Consider the following 6,226-nt stretch of genomic DNA (forward strand, 5'->3'; position numbering starts at 1 on the left):
ACAACTTCTCCAACAGGTATATTTTGTTAGGTAAAGTTTTAGTTAAGAACAGGGCATCTAAAGCAATCCACAAAACTCTAGCAATTTTAGAACTATCAACTTGTCTCACAATATTGTCAGATAGATGCAAAATTATATAACTGTAAACAATTTCATTCATATCTTCAATTTCAGTTGTTTTAGCTTTTAACTCATCAGAAAATGTAGCGGGATCATCAAGAGCTTTAGCAACTCTCTGTTGGACCAAAATGGCCCTCATTTTCTGTTTCCATATCGAGTAATCCTCCTTTCCATCGAATTGCGATAATTCGACCCTCGAACCCATTATAGATTCTATAAAAGAGTGGCCTGTACTCGTGGACACAACAAAAAAGGTTTTGAAAAATTCTTTTCCAGATGATCAATATAAAACTGAGTACCAAGTTTTAAAAAAAACAGTTTTTAGAAATGAAGCACAACAGTGAAATAATCCGTTCACAAAACACAGGTATATAAAGCAGGTAAATATGCTTCCAGGTTACAAATTAATCACAAGAATTCAATCAACAGAATTCACAAATAAGCAACCAAGCAATAACCATGCATAAATTGGTAAGGATACCAAACCTAATGTAACGGAGAGTTTGGAATAATCTTACCAAACTACTGTTGACAAACAGTAAATATACCACCAAATTTCTGAACCAAATTGCCGTAGACGTCAAGGTAGGGGCAAAATCGTCCAACTTTTTCTGTAAAATCTGAAATAGAAAACAACGACATCAGTGCGTTCAGGACGTCAAAATAAGTAAACTGCCCGAAAAAGGCTCGCCGGAGGTCCGGCCACGCGCCGCCACCGGAGCGTCGCCGCCTGTCACGGGCCCCACCACAGGGTGCGCCTCCTCCTGCTGGTCATGGTTCCATGGTCCATTTCGCCGGAAAGTCAAGAGGTTGGCCGAAAATCAAGTTTTTCAGATTCGGTTAGAATGTGGTAATGACGATTTCTTGCTGATTTTTGATTGATTTTGGACTAATATCACTCTTCCTAGCTCTGATACCAGTTTGTTGGGGATCCTAGGAGTTCAATCAACCAAAACAACAATCAACAAACAAGATTCAAGGCAAAAAACAAGAAAATAAAACCGGAAGAATACAACCCCTTTCTTTGGCCGAAATCTGTCCAGCTTCTTCTTCTTCCTTGCAGCTGCTTCTTTACCTCTTATGGCAGTTTTTCCAGGCTCAGGAACAGCCCCATGCTATGCAAATTGCCTTCCAAAGAGAGAGGGGAAAACCTATGAAAACCGAGAGCTCCTCTCTTCTGCCGGGGAATCATAAAACCGAGAGCTGCCCCTCCTTTTAAATGGTAGAGAGTACATCTGAAGGGGAAGGTAGGAAGACCATGCCTCTGCCAAAACGTGGAAGACCTTATTGTGTCAACCTCACTACCATCAAGTCACAACATTGGGTGGGGTTAGGTGAACCATATCCTCACATACTTGAACATTTACAAATCCTTTTTTGTGTATGAAGTGGAAGGAACGAGAGAAAAGGAATAGTTTGGCAAGGGGATGACTGGGTGTTGTGGTGGGGAAAACTCGATTTAAACCCCTTGGACAACCCAATGGGGGGCCCACCACATAACCCCCTGGACAACCAGGGGTTGTCACAGTAGAACGGCCCGGAAAACTCTCTCCGTAGCCCTAAACCTATTGTACATAGAGCTTAGTTTTTTAACAATGCTTGAAAATCCTATGGAGAATACATTTTGTTTTTTATTGGTCTCGTCTAGACGGTTCTAACCACCAACCTCCCGATAACATTTCCCAACCCTGCCCCTTTTTTCAAAAATATTATTTTTGTCATTGTTTAGAATTTGAAAAATTAAAATATTCATCTTTGACTGTTTAAATAGTGAGTGAGTTCGTTTGTGATTTGAGTAGTACGTTCATTACTAATATGCAAGTAGGGAGCGATTCTCGATTTTTCCTTTTAGAGAATATGAAAAATGATACTACCTATCTGTTGCTACCATTCAAATTTATAAAATTAGATTCATTTATAATTTAGGTAACGCCGATAAATTTCAAGTGCAGCTTGTTTCTATTAACATAACATGACAATCTAATAAAAATTTAGACAATTTTATTATTATATAAATTTTTTTTCGACTGTAAGAAGATAGATTAAACCAATTAGTTTATGTTATGAGTTAGAGTGCAACTCGCCTCTCAAAGACTGAATTAATTAATTTTTAAACCTTAGGGACTGAATTATTAAACCTAAAATTTAAAGGCCCAATTGCATAAGCTTTAAACTTTAGGGATTGAAGCCTTAAATTTTAACCCTAATGTGAAATTGCAAGCAAGGACCTCTAATTAATCAATTTACATGTGAAGCCCCCGCCCCCAAATCTTGCAAAATCTGAAAACCCTAAAAATTTCTTCCTTTCTTCTTCCTTAGTAGCGTTGGCCGACGCTACCAAGTCCCAATGAGGCAGGGGCCGTCATGTAACGACCCCTCCCCCCAATAGCAGCCCGACGCTGTTGGCAGCAGGCCCCTGCTCCCAACAGCAGCAGCGAGCTGCTTCCAGAAACCCCAATTTTTTTTTTTTATATTTTATCCACAAAATCTGTAACCTTAAGAAAGGTTCCATAATCTAAAATTCTTAAACTTTAATCCGAATTGTGGAAAACAATAACGAGAAGTATGCCGTAAAAGTTTTCAAATTCAACAAAATAAATATCCAAAATTGTCAAATCTGAAAACTCCATAAAGTATTGCAAGAACCAAATAAATTATTTGATTCTTAATGATTCAACATGAAAAGGCTCTAATACTACTTGTAGGAAAAATTGTTACCTTCATAATCATTGGGTCTTTCATGTTGGATTATCAAGAAATATATGAATTATAGTGGAAAAGTATCTGAATCAGACATGGTTAATTGCAACAGTTGAATCTTGCGGTTTTAGTTTTCTAAATCAACACGCAGCCCTAATCCTCTCTGGTAATGGGAGACAAAATAGAATGAGAAATGCACACGTGATTTGGGACCATAGCCATATTTATATATTGATGTCCTTTAACTTAATTCAGGCCATCATAAAATTAGGAACTTGTGCTCGATCTCTACACATAAAATATTCACACTTTAATTGGATGCATTAAAGTTCAAAATACCGAAATCTTATTAGATCACTTTTAACCGGGCTTAACCGAATTTGATAGTTTTTAATTTAACACACAACAATTTACGAATATAAGCCCACAAGATCGTTTAAAAATTCCTTACAGAAATCCATCATCGTTTAGTAAAGACAGGCTCAATTCTGTGTCCAGAAGATGTCGTTTGGTATTAGGTACTTGAAATTTCGAAAAGACTAAAGACACTTGTGACACATTGGCAAGTGCATTGCTGCCAAGTTCCTTTGCATTATTCAATAACTTCTGTTCTACAGCCTCCTCCCGTTCTTCACGAAATCCGTCAATACAAGTTTGTTGGTAAGACATCACTGCGCTTGGCCAATTGTTTAGATCAAGTGTTCTTGATGACAATTTAGCCAAATCTTTCCCAGAAATCATCTTAATAGAAGTGTTTAATTTTTCTTTAGCATCACTGAGGAGTACCATACAATCATTAAATGCAGCTTTTTTCTATGGGGTGTCAAATTTGAGATTGGAAACATGTTTGATAACTTTATCAATTTCAGTCGAGACAATATGGCCCTATTTGAGCCCCATTATTTTTTCATTAAAATGAAAAATATGACCGTTATCCATCACATCAAATCACCATATTTGACTTTTTACCTCTTGTGTGGGGCCCATAACGGCTATATTTTTCATTCTCATTTTTACAATAATTTAGCTCAAACGGGGGCTATATATCTTGGCCTGGAGGATATCCTATGGTTGAATGGTCACATTGTTCTTCACCATCTTGAGGAGGTTGTGTTTGCAGGTTTCTTCGTAATCTATACCTTCACATACCTTTTCTGCTGCAAATCCTGATGGTTTAGGGTGGGACAATGCTTTGGTATCTGTTTTTTCATGGTTCTTGTATACAAATAGGCATATAACAACACCAACCAAGAGGAAGAACAAAATTGAAACAATTTCAATTGTGTTATGAGATGTGGGCTACCTCACTATTTCTTTCTGGTCTAATGGACTTAAGTATGGACCTGGACCATTGATAAGTGCAGATTTTTGCACTATTCCGGGCCATTAAACTTAGATATTTGTGAGTTTCATTAGCGATTTATTACTTAATTTAGTTATTTTTATTGTGTAGGTGAAAACTATACTTCGAACGATGATTAGAAGGTATTTATGCGAGAAAAGACGAAAAAGATAAAGGAAGCATGAAGATGTTGAAAGAGGATGTTTAAATAAATAAATAAATAAAATTCAGCCAGCCAGCTTGAACAGAAAACAAAAACTGTGGCACCTAGGCGTCACGCGGGCCGTTTCTAATTGTTTTAAAAATCCCAGGTACCAATGCTGTAATTTCCTTTAGGTTTTAGTTTAAAACATTCAACCAAATACAAGACTTCTCATTCTTGGAACTTTAGGGGAGAAGGTGGTTCTTCTTCTTCTTCTTGTCTCTTGTTTTCTTTCTTTCACCTATATTTTCTCAGACATTTTGGAGAAGATTGGAACATGGAGATGGTACATTAGTTTGGAGAAGATGACCCACTGATATTGAAGGATTTTCTAACATTTCTCTCTTTATCAATAAGTTTTTCTTTTCATTTTTTCCATCAATGTTTTGTAAGAAATTGTTAGTTATTTGTGAATATTTCATGGGTAATTAATTATATTTGTGATTGGGGATTATTTCAAACTCAATTTATGATTTTTAATTAATTTGTACTTTATAATTATCTTGATTAATGTGTTTAATCCATTGTGTTAAATGTTTATTTTGTTTTTCTTGATTATTTAGGTGTACAACTAAATGATTAAGTTGTTTCGATGAATGCTATTTTGGGATTAGTAGTACTTAATAGCTATTGATTCTAAAACCTAGTAACAATTACATTTCTATAGATTATAAAGAATTTTTAATTGAATGTATGTGAATTAACACTTAAGTTAGTAAACCGAGCTTGCGAATTTACCCTTAATTCAATTCATCTCTTTTGTCGTAATATGTTTGTTAAATTAAATCTAGAGAGCTTGTTCTAGGTTGTTCAATGAATAGGGTTGAGTAAAGGGCTTATTTTATTCGACTAACATGTAAGAAGATATTGAGGTAATTGAGCTTGTAATTATTCTCGAATTCTTGTTAATCTTGAGAACGAAAATCTATTGTGGTAATTGACATGAAAATCATTCTCGTGGTGACGAAATATCCCCCAATCACATTTTCTCGCATTCAATCAAGACCCAATTTGTTTATTTCAAATTTCAAGTTAAACTCCTCATTTAATCTATTTCGTATATTATTACTAATTTTACTTTATAGTACGCAATTGACATAACTGAATCAATCCTCTGCAGAAAATGACCCTTACTTGCTATAATACTATTTAAGACAACACATTTAAGTTAAGTAAGGAAAATTAATTAGAACGTGATTTGCAACGTATCAATTTTGGAACCGTGTCGCCGGGGATTGTTCTATCAATTTGTTAATTACAATATTTTTCTTTTTGTTGTTTTTCTATTTATTTCTATTATTTTCTTTGTCATTTAGGTTGTGAATGAGCAAAAAGCCTATAACACACTACAACCTAAGATCAAGAAAAGAGGCCGACACGTCAAAAAGTGGAGAAGACATTTCTCCAACTAGACATCTAAGGCAATTGAGCATTGAATCCTCAAGTGACTCCGAACACATAGAGCTCGAAATGGCGGATGTAAATCGGACCTTAAAGGAACTTTTAGCTCCAACTTTTGTTCAACAACCTCTATGCATTCAATATCCTCAAGTGGATGTGGGATTTGAACTAAAGTCTGGAATGATTTATCTACTCCCTACATTTCATGGATTCGCCGGATAGGATCTAAATAAGCATTTGTAAGAGTTTTATGTGGCTTGTTCAAGCATGAAACGGGTGGGTATATCGGAAGAGCAAGTGAAATTGCAAGCATTCTCTTTCTCTCTTGCGGATACTGCTAAAGAATGACTCTATTATTTGCCAGCAGGTCTTATTACGACGTGGAATGAAATGCAAAAGCTCTTTTTGGAGAGGTATTTCCCAACTTCAAAGGCTACAAATATCAGAAAAGAAATCTATAA

This window comes from Olea europaea, chromosome 11 (genome assembly GCF_002742605.1).
Source record: "Olea europaea var. sylvestris chromosome 11, O_europaea_v1, whole genome shotgun sequence".
Classification (NCBI taxonomy): Eukaryota; Viridiplantae; Streptophyta; class Magnoliopsida; order Lamiales; family Oleaceae; genus Olea; species Olea europaea.